The sequence below is a fragment of the Oncorhynchus kisutch genome, linkage group LG21 (assembly GCF_002021735.2).
Source record: "Oncorhynchus kisutch isolate 150728-3 linkage group LG21, Okis_V2, whole genome shotgun sequence".
NCBI lineage: Eukaryota > Metazoa > Chordata > Actinopteri > Salmoniformes > Salmonidae > Oncorhynchus > Oncorhynchus kisutch.
Genome location: NC_034194.2, coordinates 20,799,203 through 20,821,685, shown reverse-complemented (window position 1 = coordinate 20,821,685; position 22,483 = coordinate 20,799,203). Strand labels below are relative to the sequence as shown.

Genomic DNA, 22,483 nt, shown 5'->3' with positions numbered 1-22,483 from the left:
CACCTGGCTCTTTGCAAACTAATTTGCCAGAATTTTACGTAATTATGACATAACATTGAAGGTTGTGCAATGTAACAGGAATATTTAGACTTATGGATGCCACCCGCTAGATAAAGTATTTCACTGAAAGAATAAATGTCTTGTTTTCGAGATGATAGTTTCCAGAGTTGGCCATATTAATGACCTAAGGCTCGTATTTGTATGTTATTATGTTATAATTAAGTCTATGGTTTGATAGAGCAGTTTGACTGAGCGATGGTAGGCACCAGCAGGCTCGTAAGCATTCATTCAAACGGCACTTTCGTGCGTTTTGCCAGCAGCTCGTCGCTGTTCTTCAAGCATTAAGCTTGAAGCTTTTTTGAAATCTGACACGCCAGGTGGATTAACAACAAGCTAAGCTGTGTTTTGCTATATTGCACTTGTGATTTCATGAAAATGAAATATTTTTAGTAATTTCATTTGAATTTGGCGCTCTGCAATTCAGCGGATGTTGACGAAAATGATCCCGCTAACGGGATGGGTGCGCCAAGAAGTTAAGAAGGAAAGAAATTCCACAAACTAACTTTTAACAAGCACACGTGTTAAATGAAATGCATTTTTATTCTCAGCTTCTTAACTAACTCGTCAATATTCTATTTAAAAAGGCCAGCTTTTCATCTATCCAGATGAAATCTATCCAGATATTTATAAGCAGGGACACAATCAATATGGACACCATCCAAAGTACATATACTTAAATCAGAGTTAATTTTATGCGCTCTAGAGAACATATACTTAGTTTTACCTGCAATCTATACTAATTTCAGGTGAATAAGGTGTGTCTGTAATACAATAAAGGCAAACTGTAGTTCACAGAACCTGGTCAACCGTGGGGTAAATAGCATACACAACAGTATCATCGGCATACAAGTGCAGGTTACAATTGTTTACAGACAAGTCGATATTGTTAAGGTAAACAGCAAAAAGTACAGGACACAGAATCGACCCCTGCGGGACACCTTTCGTAATATCCAGGAAACCTGATTTAACACCATAAGTAGATAAAGTTCTCTCTGTCAAGTCATTTTTAAACCAGTTACATGCAGCCTGGCCTAGACCAATTGAGGAAAGCCTCTGAATTAGCAGTGGGTGATCAACAGTATCGAAAGCCTTTGATAGGTCAATGAAGAGGGCAGCACGTTGCCTTTATCCATACAGTTAACCACATAATTTATAACTAGGGATGCAGCAGAGATAGTGCTATGACCTGGTCTAAAACCAAACTGACGTACATTTACAATATATTTCAAAGACCTTAGCTGATAATTAATCAAGTCTCATATTTTAGCTAGGCAAGAAAGTTTAGAAAAAGGGTGATAATCATTTCGGCACACTGGAGTTGCTTACCAAGATGACATCGATTGTTCCTGAGTGGCCTAATTACAGTTTTGACTTAAATGGGCATGAAAATCTATGGCAAGACTTGAAAATGGCTGCCTGGCAATGATCAACAACCAACTTGACAGAGCTTGAAGAATTTAAGAATAATGTGCAAATATTGTACAATCCAGGTGTGCAAAGCACTTAGACTTACCCAGAAAGACTCACAGCTGTAATCGCTGCTTAAAGGTGATTCTAAAAGGTGATTCAGTGGTGTGAATACTTTTGTAATTTAGATAACTGTATTTAATTTTTTATAAATGCGCAAACAAATCTAAAAACATGTTTTCACATTGTCATTATGGGGTATTGTGTGTAGATGGGTGAGGAAATAATAAAGATTTAATCCATTTTGAACTGTTAACCCAGAACTGAAGTCTTGCGTAATTGGTCAGCTGCTCAATTAAGATATGGGTCAATACATCTTAAGAGAAGAGACCAAGAGACACTAGAATGAGAAGCGGAAAGAGGAGCTCCACCCTCTCTCTTCGCAAGTTACAGGCCAAATACAATCTCCCCTTCCAAAATTCCAAAGATGCTAACACCTGCGGAATCGAGATTTGTCCAAATAACCAGCGAAAAACCTAAACACCAGAACTATGGTTTCTCGCATCTTGTTCAGTCCCAAAAGATTCTACGGTACCAGTTATATTTATGTAGATCTGTCCATGAGAAATTACATAAAACATTTTTTTAAATGTCCTTACTGCAATGTTAAAGAGTGCAAAATGCCTAACATCTATCGCAACCATTTCTGACCAGCTAAATGCTTAGGGCTAAGGCTCAGTGGTCCTGTTGAATCATCTCTGCCAGTCACAAGGTCTGTGATGATCAAACGGTGAAAGCCTGCCTTGACAGGCTGTCTGTGTGATTCTCCTGAGCCTGTGTGATCAAACTCAGGGTGTCTGACCAATTAAACACCACTCGTTAGGAGTCATCACCTCTGAGGTACAACAGACAACGAGAGAGAGCAGCCCATGCCGCAGCATAATCTCTACAGGAAAAACAAAACCGATGCATTGGGCTCCTAAATATACCAGCAGTTAGGAAAATGATGGTAAATAAGGTCATGAGTGACTCCAGACTCATCAAATAGGCTAGATACAGTCATTGGCAAACGCAAACAGGTTTAGGGCCTATTCAAATCAACCTACTCACTTGTAGTGAGGTTTGATATAATTACAGGTTGTACAGCTGCTGAAACAGCAGTGGTGTCTTTTGGGGCTTCACTTGCCCTGTGCCAGCCGTGTAACAGAGAGACAGAAACACTGTGCCCACTGCTCATTGTCGCTACAGAGGGTTATTTTTCATGGCTCCTTTAATGAGAGACCCTGCTGGTCTGGTCTCAGGCCATAAAGTCAGCCACAGCATGGGTCAGCATTGTGTGTGTGTCTCCAACAGGGTAGAAAAATAACTACTGCAGAGCCAGAGGTATTTATAGAAACAGGGAAAGCTACTTAAAATGCCAGTCTTGATGCATGATCAGGGGCAATTGAAAACGTGTTGCCAACAACTTGGTTGCCTTCTCCCAATATATGTAGGTCATTGAGGTTCATAAAGTAATCAGTGCTCCCAGCCATCCAGGACGTACATGCCAAGCGGTGTCTGAGAAAGGAATGAGAAAGTGCCAAAGACTCCAGCCACCCGAGACATAGACTGTTCTCTAAGCTCCCATCCAGCACACAGAACCGGTGCATCATGGCTCAGACAAACAGACTCCAAAACCACTTCTATCCCCTGGCCATAAGACTTAAATGGCCAAACAACTACTGCTCTCCATCGCCCACAGACTATCCACACTGATTATAAACCCATCCACAGGTATCTACCCAGGTTTCTAAAATTAACATTGATTAGATGCATTACTCCATTACGCTGCTGTTCATTGATTATTGACTGCCATAAACATGAGTATTTATCCTATGACTATTACTCCCGTATATATATATATATTACCATTAGTATATTACAATAAGTATTTATACACTGCTCAAAAAAATAAAGGGAACACTAAAATAACACATCCTAGATCTGAATGAATGACATTCTTATTAAATACTTTTTTCTTTACATAGTTGAATGTGCTGACTGTAACGGCGTTCTTCGTTTGTAGAAAGAGAGTCGGACCGAAATGCAGCGTGGTGGTTACTCATGTTCTTTAATGAAGAAAAAGTGACGATACATGAAATAACTTAATAAATACAAAAACAACAAACGGAACGTGAAACCTAATACAGCCTATCTGGTGACGTGACACAGCACAGAGACAGGAACAATCACCCACGAAAGACAAAGCGAAACTCAGGCTACCTAAATACGGTTCCCAATCAGAGGCAACGAGAATCACCTGACTGCTGATTGAGAACCGCCTCAGGCAGCCAAGCCTATACAACACCCCTAATCAGCCGCGATCTCAAATACTACAAACCCCAATACGAAATACAATAACAAACCCCTGTCACACCCTGGCCTGACTAAATATATAACGAAAACACAAAATACAATGACCAAGGCGTGACAGAACCCCCCCCCCCCCCCCAAGGTGCGGACTCCCGGACGCACCTCAAAACCATAGGGAGGGTCCGGGTGGGCGTCTGTCCATGGTGGCGGCTCCGGCTCGGGACATGGACCCCACTCCATAAATGTCATAGTTCCTCCCCTTCGCGTCCTGGGATAATCCACCCTCGCCGCCGACCATGGCCTAATAGTCCTCACCCAGAACCCCACAGAACTGAGGAGCAGCTCGTGACTGAGGGACAGCTCGGGACTGAGGGGCAACTCGGGACTGAGGGGCAACTCGGGACTGAGGCAGCTCGGGACTGAGGGGCAGCTCGGGACTGAGGGGCAGCTCGGGACTGAGGGGCAGCCCGGAACTGAGGGGCAGCCCGGAACTGAGGGGAAGCCCAGTACTGAGAGGAAGCCCAGTACTGAGATGAAGCTCAGGTAGGTAGTAGGCTCCGGTAGATCCTGGCTGGCTGGCGTATCTGGAAGATTGAGGTTGACTAGCAGATCTGGAAGATTCTGGTTGACTAGCAGATCTGGAAGATTCTGGTTGACAGGCTGATCTGGAAGAATCTGGTTGACTGGCAGATCTAGAAGATCATGGCTGACTGGCGGATCTAGCTGCTCTATGCAGACTGACAGCTCTGACTGCTCCATGCAGGCTGACAGCTCCTTGCAGACTGGCAGCTCTGGCTGCTTCATGCAGACTGACAGCTCTGACTGCTCCATGCAGGCTGACAGCACCCTGCAGACTGGCAGCTCCTTGCAGACTGACAGCTCCTTGCAGACTGACAGCTCCCTGCAGACTGGCAGCTCCTTGCAGACTGACAGCTCCATGCAGGCTGACAGCTCCTTGCAGACTGACAGCTCTGACTGCTCCATGCAGGCTGACAGTTCCTTGCAGACTGACAGCTCCTTGCAGACTGGCAGCTCCTTGCAGACTGGCAGCTCCTTGCAGACTGGCAGCTCCTTGCAGACTGGCAGCTCCCTGCAGCCTGGCAGCTCCTTGCAGAGTGACAGCTCTGGCTGCTTCATGCAGACTGACAGCTCTGACTGCTCCATGCAGACTGACAGCACCCTGCAGACTGGCAGCTCCTTGCAGACTGACAGCTCCTTGCAGACTGACAGCTCCCTGCAGCAGTTCTTCGTTTGTAGAAAGAGAGTCGGACCGAAATGCAGCGTGGTGGTTACAGATGTTCTTTAATGAAGAAAAAGTGACGATACATGAAATAACTTAATAAATACAAAAACAACAAACGGAACGTGAAACCTAATACAGCCTATCTGGTGACGTGACACAACACAGAGACAGGAACAATCACCCACGAAAGACAAAGCGAAACTCAGGCTACCTAAATACGGTTCCCAATCAGAGGCAACGAGAATCACCTGACTGCTGATTGAGAACCGCCTCAGGCAGCCAAGCCTATACAACACCCCTAATCAGCCGCGATCCCAAATACTACAAATCCCAATACGAAATACAATAACATAAACCCCTGTCACACCCTGGCCTGACCAAATATATAACGAAAACACAAAATACAATGACCAAGGCGTGACACTGACAACAAAATCACACAAAAAGTATCAATGGAAATAAAATGTATCAACCCATGGAGGTCTGGATTTGGAGTCACACTCAAAATTAAAGTGGAAAAATCACACTACAGGCTGATCCAACTTTGATGTAATGTCCTTAAAACAAGTCCAAATGAGGCTCAGAAGTGTGTGTGGCCTCCACGTGCCTGTATGACCTCCCTACAACGCCTGGGCATGCTCCTGATGAGGTGGCGGATGGTCTCCTGAGGGATCTCCTCCCAGACCTGGACTAAAGCATCGGCCAACTCCTGGACAGTCTGTGGTGCAACGTGGCGTTGGTGGATGGAGCAAGACATGATGTCCCAGATGTGCTCAATTGGATTCAGGTTTGGGGAACGGGCGGGCCAGTCCATAGCATCAATGCCTTCCTCTTGCAGGAACTGCTGACACACTCCAGCCACATGAGGTCTAGCATTGTCTTGCATTAGGAGGAACCCAGGGCCAACCGCACCAGCATATGGTCTCACACGGGGTCTGAGGATCTCATCTCGGTACCTAATGGCAGTCAGGCTACCTCTGGCGAGCACATGGAGGGCTGGGCGGCCCCCCAAAGAAATGCCACCCCACACCATGACTGACCCACTGCCAAACCGGTCATGCTGGAGGATGTTGCAGGCAGCAGAACGTTCTCCACGGCGTCTCCAGACTCTGTCACGTCTGTCACATGTGCTCAGTGTGAACCTGCTTTCGTCTGTGAAGAGCACAGGGCACCAGTGGCGAATTTGCCAATCTTGGTGTTCTCTGGCAAGTGCCAAACGTCCTGCACGGTGTTGGGCTGTAAGCACAACCCCCACCTGTGGACGTCGGGCCCTCATACCACCCTCATGGAGTCTGCTCAAATGGTCAGAAACAGACACATGCGCATTTGTGGCCTGCTGGAGGTCATTTTGCAGGGCTCTGGCAGTGCTCCTCCTGCTCCTCTTTGCACAAAGGCGGAGGTAGCGGTCCTGCTGCTGGGTTTTTGCCCTCCTACGGCCTCCTCCACGTCTCCTGATGTACTGGCCTGTCTCCTGGTAGCGCCTTCATGCTCTGGACACTACGCTGACAGACACAGCAAACCTTCTTGCCACAGCTCGCATTGATGTCCCATCCTGGATGAGCTGCACAACCTGAGCCACTTGTGTGGGTTGTAGACTCCGTCTCATGCTACCACTAGAGTGAAAGCACCGCCAGCATTCAAAAGTGACCAAAACATCAGCCAGGAAGCATAGGAACTGAGAAGTGGTCTGTGGTCCCCACCTGCAGAACCACTCCTTTATTGGGGTGTCTTGCTAAATGCCTATAATTTCCACCTGTTGTCTATTCCATTTGCACAACAGCATGTGACATTTATTGTCAATCAGTGTTGCTTCCTAAGTGGACAGTTTGATTTCTCAGAAGTGCGATTGACTTGGAGTTACATTGTGTTGTTTAAGTGTTGCCTTTATTTTTTTGAGCAGTGTATATTCCTACAACCAGTCACTTTCAGCCCTGTTTACATGTACATCCTTCTCCAGTCACTTGTTATGTATAAACCCACCTGCACATTGAATATAAAGTACTGGCACTGACCTGTATATTCATCATTCTCGTGTTTATATAACGCATCATAGTTCTTGTGTTTTTTATTCGTTAGTCTATTATATTGTTATTATTTTAGATCCATGGTATCCTGTGCACATGGCGAATAAACTTTTAAATGTGAAACTATTCTTATTAGAGGTCTACTGATTAAATCGGAATGGCCGATTAATTAGGGAAGATTTCAAGTATTCATAACAATCGGTAATCAGTATTTTTGGACACCGCTTTGCCAAATTATTATTATTTATTTTTTTACACCTTTATTTATCTAGGCAAGTCAGTTAAGAACACATTCTTATTTTCAATGACGGCCTAGGAACAGTGGGTTAAAACCTGTCTAGGACATACATCCCGCTAGGGGAACGTTTGGCCGGAAATTGCCTGATATGTCATTATTAAAAGTAGGGGGGTAGCCTTAATAGGTTCTGCCTTATTCGGGGGCAGAATGACATATTTTTACCTTGTCAGCTCGGGGTTTCGTTTTTGCAACCTTCCGGTTACTAGTCCAACGCTCTAACCACCTGCCTTACATTGCACTCCACGAGGAGACTAGTGATTATGTTAAGATTGATTGTTTTTTATAAGATAAGTTGCTAGCGAGCATTAAACGTATCTTGGCTCCTTGCTGCACTCGCGTAACATGTAGTCAGCCTGCCACGCAGTCTCCTCGTAGAGTGAAATGTAAATCGGCAATAATCTGCATCCAAAAATTCTGATTACCGATTATGAAAACTTGAAATCGGTCAACCTCTACTTGGCAAACCTGTATTTGGGGAGTTTCTCGCATTCTTCTCTGCAGATCCACTCAAGTCTGGTTGGATGGGGAGTGTCACTGCACAGCTATTTTCAGGTGTCTCAAGAGATGTTTGATCAGGTTAAAGTGCAGGCTCTGGCTGGGCCACTCAAGGACATTCAGAGACTTGTCCCGAAGCCACTCCTGCGTTGTCTTGGCTGTGTGCTTAGGGTTGTTTTCCTGTTGGAAGGTGAACCTTTGCCCCAGTCGGAGGTCCTGAGTGCTCTGGAGCAGATTTTCATCAAGGATCTCTCAGTACTTTGCTTAGTTTGTCTTTCCCTCGATCCTGACTAGTCTCCCAGTCCCTGCCGCTGAATAACATCATCCACAGCAGGATGCGGCCACCATGCTTCACAATAGGCATGGTACCAGCTTTCCTCCAGACATGACACTTAACATTAAGGACACAAAGTTCAATCTTGGTTTCATCAGACCAGAGAATCTTGAAACTGATGGTCTGAGAGTCCTTTAGGTACCTTTTGGCAAACTCCAAGCAGGCTGTCATGTGCCTTTTACTGAGGATTGGCTTCCATCTGGCCACTCTACCGCCTGATTGGTGGAGAGGAACTCTGGAGCTCTGTCAGAGTGATCTCGGGTTCTTGGTCACCTTCTCGATTGCTCAGTTTTGCCGGGCGGCCAGCTCTAGGAAGAGTCTAGTTTGTTCCAAAATTCTTCCATTTAAGAATGATGGAGGCCACTGTGTTCTTGGGGACATTCAATGCTGCAGAATTATTTTGGTACCCTTCCCCAGATCAGTGCCTCGACACAATCCTGTCTCGGAGCTCTACGGACAATTCCTTCAACCTCATGGCTTGATTTTTGCTCTGACGTGCACGGTCAACTGTGGGACCTTATATAGACAGGTGTCTATTTTCCACCATAATTTGCAAATAAATTCATAAAAAATCCTACAATGTGATTTTGTGGATTTTATTTCTCATTTTCTCTGTCATAGTCGAAGTGTACCTATGATGAAAATTACAGGCCTCTCTCATCTTTTTAAGTGGGAGAACTTGCACAATTGGTGGCTGACTAAATACGTTTTTTGCCCCACTGTATATATTTTTGGCTGTGACCTGCGGCTGACTATCAGGCAGTAGGCTTGTCACGATACCAGCATTTTACAAACAATATGATACCAGGCCAAGTATCGCGATACCACGGTGAAAAAAGAAAAGTAGCCTAGCATCCGGTTAGCTCCGTCCCCCGGAAGCTTGTTCCTGTTTTATAAACATTCTCCAAAAACCTGTCACTGAAATTCACACGTCTACAACACAACTTCACACTGCATAATAGAATGCTGCATAGAAATGGCTGATTTACTCATATTTGCAAAGGCCTACCTGTGATTTGGCTGGAGGAACGGGAGGAAGGAATATACATCAGTGGAGGCTGCTGAAGAGAGACGGCTTATACTACTGGCTGGAACGGCACAAATGGAATGGCATCAAACACATAGAAACCATGTGTTTGATACCATTCCACTCATTCCGCACCGGCCATTAACAGAAGCCCGTCCTCCCCAAAAGACAGTACTGTGCAGCCGTCTTCATCGACCTTGCCAAGGCTTTCGACTCTGTCAATCACCATATTCTTATCGGCAGACTCAGTAGCCTCGGTTTTTCGGATGACTGCCTTGCCTGGTTCACCAATTACTTTGCAGACAGAGTTCAGTGTGTCAAATCGGAGGGCATGCTGTCCGGTCCTCTGGCAGTCTCTATGGGGGTGCCACAGGGTTCAATTCTCGGGCCGACTCTTTTCTCTGTGTATATCAATGATGTTGCTCTTGCTGCGGGCGATTCCCTGATCCACCTCTACGCAGACGACACCATTCTATATACTTTCGGCCCGTCTTTGGACACTGTGCTATCTAACCTCCAAACAAGCTTCAATGCCATACAACACTCCTTCCGTGGCCTCCAACTGCTCTTAAACGCTAGTAAAACCAAATGCATGCTTTTCAACCGGTCGCTGCCTGCACACGCATGCCCGACTAGCATCACCACCCTGGATGGTTCCGACCTAGAATATGTGGACGTCTATAAGTACCTAGGTGTCTGGCTAGACTGCAAACTCTCCTTCCAGACTCATATCAAACATCTCCAATCGAAAATCAAATCAAGAGTCGGCTTTCTATTCCGCAACAAAGCCTCCTTCACTCACGCCGCCAAGCTTACCCTAGTAAAACTGACTATCCTACCGATCCTCGACTTCGGCGATGTCATCTACAAAATGGCTTCCAACACTCTACTCAGCAAACTGGATGCAGTCTATCACAGTGCCATCCGTTTTGTCACTAAAGCACCTTATACCACCCACCACTGCGACTTGTATGCTCTAGTCGGCTGGCCCTCGCTACATATTCGTCGCCAGACCCACTGGCTCCAGGTCATCTACAAGTCCATGCTAGGTAAAGCTCCGCCTTATCTCAGCTCACTGGTCACGATGGCAACACCCATCCGTAGCACGCGCTCCAGCAGGTGTATCTCACTGATCATCCCTAAAGCCAACACCTCATTTGGCCGCCTTTCGTTCCAGTACTCTGCTGCCTGTGACTGGAACGAATTGCAAAAATCGCTGAAGTTGGAGACTTTTATCTCCCTCACCAACTTCAAACATCAGCTATTTGAGCAGCTAACCGATCGCTGCAGCTGTATATAGTCTATTGGTAAATAGCCCACCCTTTTTCACCTACCTCATCCCCATACTGTTTTTATTTATTTACTTTTCTGCTCTTTTGCACACCAATATCTCTACCTGTACATGACCATCTGATCATTCATCACTCCAGTGTTAATCTGCAAAATTGTAATTATTTGCCTACCTCCTCATGCCTTTTGCACACATTGTATATAGACTCCCCCTTTGTTTTCTACTGTGTTATTGACTTGTTAATTGTTTACTCCATGTGTAACTCTTTGTTGTATGCTCACACTGCTATGCTTTATCTTGGCCAGGTCGCAGTTGCAAATGAGAACTTGTTCTCAACAAGCCTACCTGGTTAAATAAAGGTGAAATAAAAAAAATAATAAAAAAAATTCTGGTGCCACCAACCTCCTGTGATATACATGCATAATGATCTGCATGTTATTGTGTCAGTAAGGAGAAAACACTGCATGAAACCTTTACTCTTCAGTTAACACACACACACTCTTCCTCGCTCTCGTAAAACACACACACACTCTTCCTCCCACACCGTCTCCCTCGCTCTTGTAAAACACACACACAGCTCCCAACTTTTAAAATGTTCGGCAACAAACAGAATTTAAGGAGCACCAGAATTGAATCGATTGTTGATATAGTTTAGGCTTACATTAGGCCTATAATCCTACCTTTTGAAGCACATCTCATGAGTAGCAAACCCTTTTCCTTTCTTCCTGGGCCAAACAAATTTGCCTAAACCTAATGTCAAGTTACTAGGTTGTTAGTTAGTAACATGATTGAACAACATAGTTTGTTATCAAACCAATAACTAGTGACCCGGGATTAGTTTAAAATGGCCCGCGACATGATGTGTGAAATCAAAGAAAATGCGCACGAATCCCGATAGAAAGAGAAAAGGTATATTTGGTAACGTGGGTCATATTGTTTTAACCGTTTAAGCTAGAGACAAGTAGTTTTCTTTGCTGTAAAGCTGCATGCGTGTAGCCTCTGACACTCAGAGGCAGCATGACAGTGAACTTGCAAAGTCTACTCTGACTGATCTGTGCTCTTGGTTATAACAGGTGATGAAACGATATAACGTGTCAACATTGCTTGCTTTGCACTCCGCTCCAATGTAACAAAACGGACAAATCTAACAGAAGACTCATCAGGGTCTGGGTGTGCATCCCTGCTAGCCATCACGGCTAAATTATATATTGTTTTAGAACTGAAGGTGGAATAGACAGGTGAAGAGTGGACAGAGAGTAGCAGTAGGGCTGGTTGGGGATGAGGCTGGCTGATTACAGCCTGTGCAATGCGCATGAAAGTGAACTGGATATTATTGAGACTATAGTGGCTGTTGGTTAAATTCAACTGAATTTATAAACATTTTGTAGCAGGTTCTTTGGATTCCAAGAACACAGGATGAGATGTTACTATCCTTTGTGCAAGCACTTCCAAGAGTTAATGGTTCCTAGGGTGTTTCAGCCTTTCACACTATACACCCTCCCCAAAGGCGGCCAGCGACAGGTTGATCAATCCTACGCTTGCGTCCCATTCCCAATTAGTCATAGGAGTTGCCTTGTTGTTGATAGCCAACATCCCATTGGAGTATGCATGGCAGGGGCGTCCTCCTCCCTGAGTCAAGCATTGTTGACCGCATACCTCCTGGCCCTCTCGCTTCGGGGCCCAGCTGGGGTCTTTCCTCTTCATCCAGAGCCACTGACTGCTGCCTTCTGCCGCCTCCGATACAGCTTTGATTGCCGAACGCTGGCTCTGGCCCTTAATTCCCAGGTCTCTAAGCAGTCTGGTTGTAGATGTTGCCACAAAACCTCTGCAGCCCACCTCCACTGGTCGGACTTCTGTGTTCCAGCCATGATGCCGTGCTTCGGCAGCTAGATCAGCATAGCGCAGATGTTTTCGCTCATAAGCCTCATCTACTGAGTCCTCCCAGGGTACTGTGAGCTCAATGATGAAGACCTTATTGAGCGAACGGGACCAGAGCACCCTGTCAGGTCTTAGGGTGGTGGTTGCGATCTCCGGAGGAAACACAAGTTGCCAGCCAATGTCAGCTAGCATTTTCCAGTCGCGGGCCAAGCGCAGCTTGTCTCGCTCTAATGGTGTAGAGCCGCTCTTCGGTGGTTTAGCCCCTTCGCGGACAAAGTTTGTCCGTAAGGAGTGTGATGCTGCTGTGGGTGGTAGGGAGTTGGTGGCAGCTCGCTTGTCCTCCAGGGCGGACGCAAGGTTTTTAAGGACTTGGTTGTGACGCCAAGTATAGCGTCCTTGGGTGAGGCTTGTTTTACACCCTGTGAGAATGTGCCTGAGGTTGGCTGGCATGGAACAGAGGGCACAGTCCGGATCTTCACCATACCATTGGTGAAGATTAACTGGTGTTGGAAGGACGTCATATGTTGCTCTGATGGAAACAGTAGGGCTGAAAAAGTATTCTAAAAATGTTGGTATAAGTATCATGACATTTTGGTGCCGTGATATTGGTAAAAGTCCACAATGAAACTGACATCAAAAGTAGAGAATGATAGCCTCCATTTGCATCAAGTAGCCTACCATTTGATTCAATAAACATGTTGAAATGATATCACTGGAGTCATTGCAAATACATTTGTGCCCCTTGGGAACCTACCTGGAGTTGGCAAACATATTTAATACATAGCCTATAACTTGTGTTTATTGTTGTTGTAGCCTTGTGCTATTATGCAATTATTAATGGCCATGTTTAGTTAATGAAGTTGGAAGTTCTCAATTGTGATCATGGTCACAGTTCTATCGCAACTGCCAATCAGCTGTTATTAGAATGCATTTGACTATAACCTTCAGTCTATCAGATTAGGCAACAATTACAAAATAATATTAAAAAACAATTTTATCTGAATGTTGATGACGAGCATAGGCCGATTCAGTTCATATCCATATTATTAATATTTGATTCAGTGATTAAAATGATGACCCCATCCTCAGTAGTCCATTCAAGCAGGGCAACAGAAGCACTTCCTATCTCAAAATTGCCTCGCTATCATGTTGAATACATTTGTCTGTCAATTTGAACTAAACAAGCTGCTAAAGTGTTCATTTGCCTAGGTTACTGTAGGCTGAAACTAGATGGCGTCCTATCAGGGGTTGTAGGCTATCTAGCTAACCAAACTATGACAAAGTTTAATTACAATCATAAACCCAGATTTTAGTCAGTAGGCCTAGCCTATTGAAATGACATGTTAATCTCCCAAATAGGCCATTTATAACAGTTTGTAGTCTTAACACCTGGCACACAAGTCACAATTGAAAGATCATTTTTAAAGTTTGTCCAAGTGTCTCTTGAACAGAGATCGAAATCCTCTTTCCAACTTTCATCCCTCAAGTTATACTGAACAAAAATATAAAATGCAACATGCAACAATTAATGATTTTACTGAGTTACAGTTCACATAAGGAAATCAGTCAACTGAAATAAATGAATTAGGCCCTAATCTATGGATTTTACATGACTGGGCAGGGGTGCAGACATGGGTGGGCCTGGGAGGGCATAGGCCCACCCACTTGGCAGCTAGGCCAAGTCAATCAGAATACATTTTTCCCCACATAAGGGCTTTATTACAGACAGAAATACTCCTCAGCACCCCGTCCCTCCTCCCCTCAGACAATCCCGCAGGTGATGATGCCGGATGTGGAGGTCCTGGGCTGGCGTGGTTACACGTGGTCTGCGGTTGTGAGGCCTGTTGGACATACTGCCAAATATTCTAAAACGAGGCAGTAAATTAACATTCAATTCTCTGGCAACAGCTCTGGTGGACATTCCTGCAGTCAGCATGCCAATTGCACACTCCAGTGAAACTTGAGACATCTGTGACATTGTGTCGTGTGACAAAACTGCACATTTTAAAGTGGCCTTTTGTCCCCTGCACAAGGTGCACCCGTGTAATGATCATGCTACTTAATCATCTTCTTGATATGCCACACCGGTCAGGTGAAGGGATTATCTTGGCAAAGGAGAAATGCTCACTAACAGGGATGTAAACAAATTTGTGCACAACATTTGAGAAGTAAGCTTTTTGTGTGTATGGAACATTTCTAGGATATTTTTATTTCAGCTAATGAAACATGGGGCCTACACTCCACATGTTGAATTTATGCTCTGGTTAGTGAACAATTTCTTATGGCATTTTAATTATTTTATTAGGTTAGTCACGTTAACTAGCAATAATTGTTCTGATGGAAAACCGAATTTTGCTCTTCACATTACAAGTTAAATTGATATTCCTTCATTTGATTTAGCGTTATGGGGTTAAAAGTGGTTTGGCTAAGTGTGGCAACAACTTTGTTGCTGCGAAACAAAACAATTGGGCTAGTTTTCTGGGCTTGTGGTAGGGTTCTGAGTGGTAACTACCCGACAACCCTACTCTGCAGAATGGAATTGGGTTGATACCACGATGTTTGACAGGTCAATCTCGAAACATGGACCCTTGTCTTGAAATATGTTACAACCTGGCCACAAGAGCTTGACACAACAGCAAAAGTTGAAACGCTTGCAACCGACACGCTGGGTTTAACAATGTTTAGATAAATTATAACGTTACACAGTCATCAGCGATTGCTACATAGCACGTGTAACATTAGCTTGCTACAGTAACAAGCTAGCTCCATTTCAAACAATAAACGAACTACCATGGACATCAACATAACGTATTTCCCAAGCCAAGTCCCCAGTTGACTATATAACTCAAATGTTAAACTATAAATACATGAGTTTACGTCCGCGTGGACCTCCTTCCACTGAATTGAACTTTCAACTCGTGCTTCGGTTTACCGGCATCGCTACCGGCATGAGGTTTGAACCAACGTGCTGATGTAAGCATTCAAGACTGTCATCACGATGGCTTGTTTAAATGTCAAGTACACATATCGGGCGACTTTGTTGATTTAGTTGTAAGGAGTACATGCACATCTCACCGTGATCAGATGCGTGAGTCGCCATTCATTCGGTTCGTTATGGAGGAGGAACAAGCGATTCGAACCGCCCATTCTCCTTGATAGCTTCGACACTGCTGCCTTGCTTCACACATGACTAACATATGCTACTAAATTACTTCTAATAGTCTTCCGTGCAAATAATGTCCATCATCTCGAGTAATAGCAGAAAACCTTTACTTGGGGGTCCTCATGTTTATCACGAACAGAATGTTTACCACCAATTGAACTTAAAATGCATGGATCATACAGGACATGTGTATATACAGTGCTTAATTTGTAAATCAGGAGGTGCCGGTGTTGTGCGGAAAAGCTCCCCCTTCCAGAATACCCCCCCACGCACTCTATTTTTCGTTGCTGCGACTTGTTGCTAGTTGAGATTCCTGTTCACGTTGGGCTGCATTTCATTATATTTTTAATGTCGATTTGATTGCGGGGAGGCACTAGTAATGTCTGCAGTTTTCGGTTTGGCTATTTGTTAAAAGTGTATTAGTCTATAAATACATATTTTTGTCAAAATTCGTCATCTCTCCCATGTCTTATTCAACTAGTTGTTCTGAAATGTTTATTGCTTGCCTACATTTGACTCCCTCCTCTGTGTTAATATAACACACACACATTAAAAATTAATTTCGGTTGACAATGACGTGAAGTTTGTTCTATAGAAAGTATTTGACCTATACCACAAAATTAAGGAAATTGGATGGGGGGATTCCGGCAGGCCACATTGACAATGGAGAAAATGTTAAGTTAATTTCCTACAATTCTACACATTTTTCCATAGGGTGGAGATAAATGCAAAATGAGTATAATTGCATGACATTTGTTATAAAAGGGGCAGAGATACATTTTTGCAGTTTTAAAGCCAATTTCCTGCAAATGTACACATTTTGCCATGACTTATGTCATGTTATTGATAACTGCGTAAAAGTGACTAACAAAATCAATGTGGGCCCCCTGGAGGTCAGGACATCTGGGAACATGGCCAGTTGGTATACAGCCATGATTACTATAAGTTTAAGTAATTGTGGGCCCCCTGGAGGTCAGGACATCTGGGAACATGGCCAGTTGGTATACAGCCATGATTACTATAAGTTTAAGTAATTGTGGGCCCCCTGGAGGTCAGGACATCTGGGAACATGGCCAGTTGGTATACAGCCATGATTACTATAAGTTTAAGTAATTGTGGGCCCCCTGGAGGTCAGGACATCTGGGAACATGGCCAGTTGGTATACAGCCATGATTACTATAAGTTTAAGTAATTGTGGGCCCCCTGGAGGTCAGGACATCTGGGAACATGGCCAGTTGGTATACAGCCATGATTACTATAAGTTTAAGTAATTGTGGGCCCCCTGGAGGTCAGGACATCTGGGAACATGGCCAGTTGGTATACAGCCATGATTACTATAAGTTTAAGTAATTGTGGGCCCCCTGGAGGTCAGGACATCTGGGAACATGGCCAGTTGGTATACAGCCATGATTACTATAAGTTTAAGTAATTGTGGGCCCCCTGGAGGTCAGGACATCTGGGAACATGGCCAGTTGGTATACAGCCATGATTACTATAAGTTTAAGTAATTGTGGGCCCCCTGGAGGTCAGGACATCTGGGAACATGGCCAGTTGGTATACAGCCATGATTACTATAAGTTTAAGTAATTGTGGGCCCCCTGGAGGTCAGGACATCTGGGAACATGGCCAGTTGGTATACAGCCATGATTACTATAAGTTTAAGTAATTGTGGGCCCCCTGGAGGTCAGGACATCTGGGAACATGGCCAGTTGGTATACAGCCATGATTACTATAAGTTTAAGTAATTGTGGGCCCCCTGGAGGTCAGGACATCTGGGAACATGGCCAGTTGGTATACAGCCATGATTACTATAAGTTTAAGTAATTGTGGGCCCCCTGGAGGTCAGGACATCTGGGAACATGGCCAGTTGGTATACAGCCATGATTACTATAAGTTTAAGTAATTGTGGGCCCCCTGGAGGTCAGGACATCTGGGAACATGGCCAGTTGGTATACAGCCATGATTACTATAAGTTTAAGTAATTGTGGGCCCCCTGGAGGTCAGGACATCTGGGAACATGGCCAGTTGGTATACAGCCATGATTACTATAAGTTTAAGTAATTGTGGGCCCCCTGGAGGTCAGGACATCTGGGAACATGGCCAGTTGGTATACAGCCATGATTACTATAAGTTTAAGTAATTGTGGGCCCCCTGGAGGTCAGGACATCTGGGAACATGGCCAGTTGGTATACAGCCATGATTACTATAAGTTTAAGTAATTGTGGGCCCCCTGGAGGTCAGGACATCTGGGAACATGGCCAGTTGGTATACAGCCATGATTACTATAAGTTTAAGTAATTGTGGGCCCCCTGGAGGTCAGGACATCTGGGAACATGGCCAGTTGGTATACAGCCATGATTACTATAAGTTTAAGTAATTGTGGGCCCCCTGGAGGTCAGGACATCTGGGAACATGGCCAGTTGGTATACAGCCATGATTACTATAAGTTTAAGTAATTGTGGGCCCCCTGGAGGTCAGGACATCTGGGAACATGGCCAGTTGGTATACAGCCATGATTACTATAAGTTTAAGTAATTGTGGGCCCCCTGGAGGTCAGGACATCTGGGAACATGGCCAGTTGGTATACAGCCATGATTACTATAAGTTTAAGTAATTGTGGGCCCCCTGGAGGTCAGGACATCTGGGAACATGGCCAGTTGGTATACAGCCATGATTACTATAAGTTTAAGTAATTGTGGGCCCCCTGGAGGTCAGGACATCTGGGAACATGGCCAGTTGGTATACAGCCATGATTACTATAAGTTTAAGTAATTGTGGGCCCCCTGGAGGTCAGGACATCTGGGAACATGGCCAGTTGGTATACAGCCATGATTACTATAAGTTTAAGTAATTGTGGGCCCCCTGGAGGTCAGGACATCTGGGAACATGGCCAGTTGGTATACAGCCATGATTACTATAAGTTTAAGTAATTGTGGGCCCCCTGGAGGTCAGGACATCTGGGAACATGGCCAGTTGGTATACAGCCATGATTACTATAAGTTTAAGTAATTGTGGGCCCCCTGGAGGTCAGGACATCTGGGAACATGGCCAGTTGGTATACAGCCATGATTACTATAAGTTTAAGTAATTGTGGGCCCCCTGGAGGTCAGGACATCTGGGAACATGGCCAGTTGGTATACAGCCATGATTACTATAAGTTTAAGTAATTGTGGGCCCCCTGGAGGTCAGGACATCTGGGAACATGGCCAGTTGGTATACAGCCATGATTACTATAAGTTTAAGTAATTGTGGGCCCCCTGGAGGTCAGGACATCTGGGAACATGGCCAGTTGGTATACAGCCATGATTACTATAAGTTTAAGTAATTGTGGGCCCCCTGGAGGTCAGGACATCTGGGAACATGGCCAGTTGGTATACAGCCATGATTACTATAAGTTTAAGTAATTGTGGGCCCCCTGGAGGTCAGGACATCTGGGAACATGGCCAGTTGGTATACAGCCATGATTACTATAAGTTTAAGTAATTGTGGGCCCCCTGGAGGTCAGGACATCTGGGAACATGGCCAGTTGGTATACAGCCATGATTACTATAAGTTTAAGTAATTGTGGGCCCCCTGGAGGTCAGGACATCTGGGAACATGGCCAGTTGGTATACAGCCATGATTACTATAAGTTTAAGTAATTGTGGGCCCCCTGGAGGTCAGGACATCTGGGAACATGGCCAGTTGGTATACAGCCATGATTACTATAAGTTTAAGTAATTGTGGGCCCCCTGGAGGTCAGGACATCTGGGAACATGGCCAGTTGGTATACAGCCATGATTACTATAAGTTTAAGTAATTGTGGGCCCCCTGGAGGTCAGGACATCTGGGAACATGGCCAGTTGGTATACAGCCATGATTACTATAAGTTTAAGTAATTGTGGGCCCCCTGGAGGTCGGGACATCTGGGAACATGGCCAGTTGGTATACAGCCATGATTACTATAAGTTTAAGTAATTGTGGGCCCCCTGGAGGTCGGGACATCTGGGAACATGGCCAGTTGGTATACAGCCATGATTACTATAAGTTTAAGTAATTGTGGGCCCCCTGGAGGTCAGGACATCTGGGAACATGGCCAGTTGGTATACAGCCATGATTACTATAAGTTTAAGTAATTGTGGGCCCCCTGGAGGTCAGGACATCTGGGAACATGGCCAGTTGGTATACAGCCATGATTACTATAAGTTTAAGTAATTGTGGGCCCCCTGGAGGTCAGGACATCTGGGAACATGGCCAGTTGGTATACAGCCATGATTACTATAAGTTTAAGTAATTGTGGGCCCCCTGGAGGTCAGGACATCTGGGAACATGGCCAGTTGGTATACAGCCATGATTACTATAAGTTTAAGTAATTGTGGGCCCCCTGGAGGTCAGGACATCTGGGAACATGGCCAGTTGGTATACAGCCATGATTACTATAAGTTTAAGTAATTGTGGGCCCCCTGGAGGTCAGGACATCTGGGAACATGGCCAGTTGGTATACAGCCATGATTACTATAAGTTTAAGTAATTGTGGGCCCCCTGGAGGTCAGGACATCTGGGAACATGGCCAGTTGGTATACAGCCATGATTACTATAAGTTTAAGTAATTGTGGGCCCCCTGGAGGTCAGGACATCTGGGAACATGGCCAGTTGGTATACAGCCATGATTACTATAAGTTTAAGTAATTGTGGGCCCCCTGGAGGTCAGGACATCTGGGAACATGGCCAGTTGGTATACAGCCATGATTACTATAAGTTTAAGTAATTGTGGGCCCCCTGGAGGTCAGGACATCTGGGAACATGGCCAGTTGGTATACAGCCATGATTACTATAAGTTTAAGTAATTGTGGGCCCCCTGGAGGTCAGGACATCTGGGAACATGGCCAGTTGGTATACAGCCATGATTACTATAAGTTTAAGTAATTGTGGGCCCCCTGGAGGTCAGGACATCTGGGAACATGGCCAGTTGGTATACAGCCATGATTACTATAAGTTTAAGTAATTGTGGGCCCCCTGGAGGTCAGGACATCTGGGAACATGGCCAGTTGGTATACAGCCATGATTACTATAAGTTTAAGTAATTGTGGGCCCCCTGGAGGTCAGGACATCTGGGAACATGGCCAGTTGGTATACAGCCATGATTACTATAAGTTTAAGTAATTGTGGGCCCCCTGGAGGTCAGGACATCTGGGAACATGGCCAGTTGGTATACAGCCATGATTACTATAAGTTTAAGTAATTGTGGGCCCCCTGGAGGTCAGGACATCTGGGAACATGGCCAGTTGGTATACAGCCATGATTACTATAAGTTTAAGTAATTGTGGGCCCCCTGGAGGTCAGGACATCTGGGAACATGGCCAGTTGGTATACAGCCATGATTACTATAAGTTTAAGTAATTGTGGGCCCCCTGGAGGTCAGGACATCTGGGAACATGGCCAGTTGGTATACAGCCATGATTACTATAAGTTTAAGTAATTGTGGGCCCCCTGGAGGTCGGGACATCTGGGAACATGGCCAGTTGGTATACAGCCATGATTACTATAAGTTTAAGTAATTGTGGGCCCCCTGGAGGTCGGGACATCTGGGAACATGGCCAGTTGGTATACAGCCATGATTACTATAAGTTTAAGTAATTGTGGGCCCCCTGGAGGTCGGGACATCTGGGAACATGGCCAGTTGGTATACAGCCATGATTACTATAAGTTTAAGTAATTGTGGGCCCCCTGGAGGTCAGGACATCTGGGAACATGGCCAGTTGGTATACAGCCATGATTACTATAAGTTTAAGTAATTGTGGGCCCCCTGGAGGTCAGGACATCTGGGAACATGGCCAGTTGGTATACAGCCATGATTACTATAAGTTTAAGTAATTGTGGGCCCCCTGGAGGTCAGGACATCTGGGAACATGGCCAGTTGGTATACAGCCATGATTACTATAAGTTTAAGTAATTGTGGGCCCCCTGGAGGTCAGGACATCTGGGAACATGGCCAGTTGGTATACAGCCATGATTACTATAAGTTTAAGTAATTGTGGGCCCCCTGGAGGTCAGGACATCTGGGAACATGGCCAGTTGGTATACAGCCATGATTACTATAAGTTTAAGTAATTGTGGGCCCCCTGGAGGTCAGGACATCTGGGAACATGGCCAGTTGGTATACAGCCATGATTACTATAAGTTTAAGTAATTGTGGGCCCCCTGGAGGTCAGGACATCTGGGAACATGGCCAGTTGGTATACAGCCATGATTACTATAAGTTTAAGTAATTGTGGGCCCCCTGGAGGTCAGGACATCTGGGAACATGGCCAGTTGGTATACAGCCATGATTACTATAAGTTTAAGTAATTGTGGGCCCCCTGGAGGTCAGGACATCTGGGAACATGGCCAGTTGGTATACAGCCATGATTACTATAAGTTTAAGTAATTGTGGGCCCCCTGGAGGTCAGGACATCTGGGAACATGGCCAGTTGGTATACAGCCATGATTACTATAAGTTTAAGTAATTGTGGGCCCCCTGGAGGTCAGGACATCTGGGAACATGGCCAGTTGGTATACAGCCATGATTACTATAAGTTTAAGTAATTGTGGGCCCCCTGGAGGTCAGGACATCTGGGAACATGGCCAGTTGGTATACAGCCATGATTACTATAAGTTTAAGTAATTGTGGGCCCCCTGGAGGTCAGGACATCTGGGAACATGGCCAGTTGGTATACAGCCATGATTACTATAAGTTTAAGTAATTGTGGGCCCCCTGGAGGTCAGGACATCTGGGAACATGGCCAGTTGGTATACAGCCATGATTACTATAAGTTTAAGTAATTGTGGGCCCCCTGGAGGTCAGGACATCTGGGAACATGGCCAGTTGGTATACAGCCATGATTACTATAAGTTTAAGTAATTGTGGGCCCCCTGGAGGTCAGGACATCTGG

At 45.1% G+C, this 22,483-nt stretch overlaps 1 protein-coding gene across 2 annotated transcripts in view; it reads right to left on the bottom strand.

The window, feature by feature from the left end:
* The window catches only part of LOC109866335 (sodium-dependent multivitamin transporter-like), a 58,197-nt gene that overhangs the window by 22,037 nt on the left and 13,677 nt on the right, over positions 1-22,483 (bottom strand). The window contains exon 1 of one of the 2 annotated variants that reach the window (XM_020454970.2): positions 15,485-15,999. The exons of the other annotated variant lie outside the window; for it this stretch is intronic. The gene's annotated coding sequence lies outside the window, so the exon portion shown is untranslated. Of the gene's footprint in view, positions 1-15,484; positions 16,000-22,483 lie in introns of those variants that run through there. 2 annotated transcript variants of the gene reach the window in all.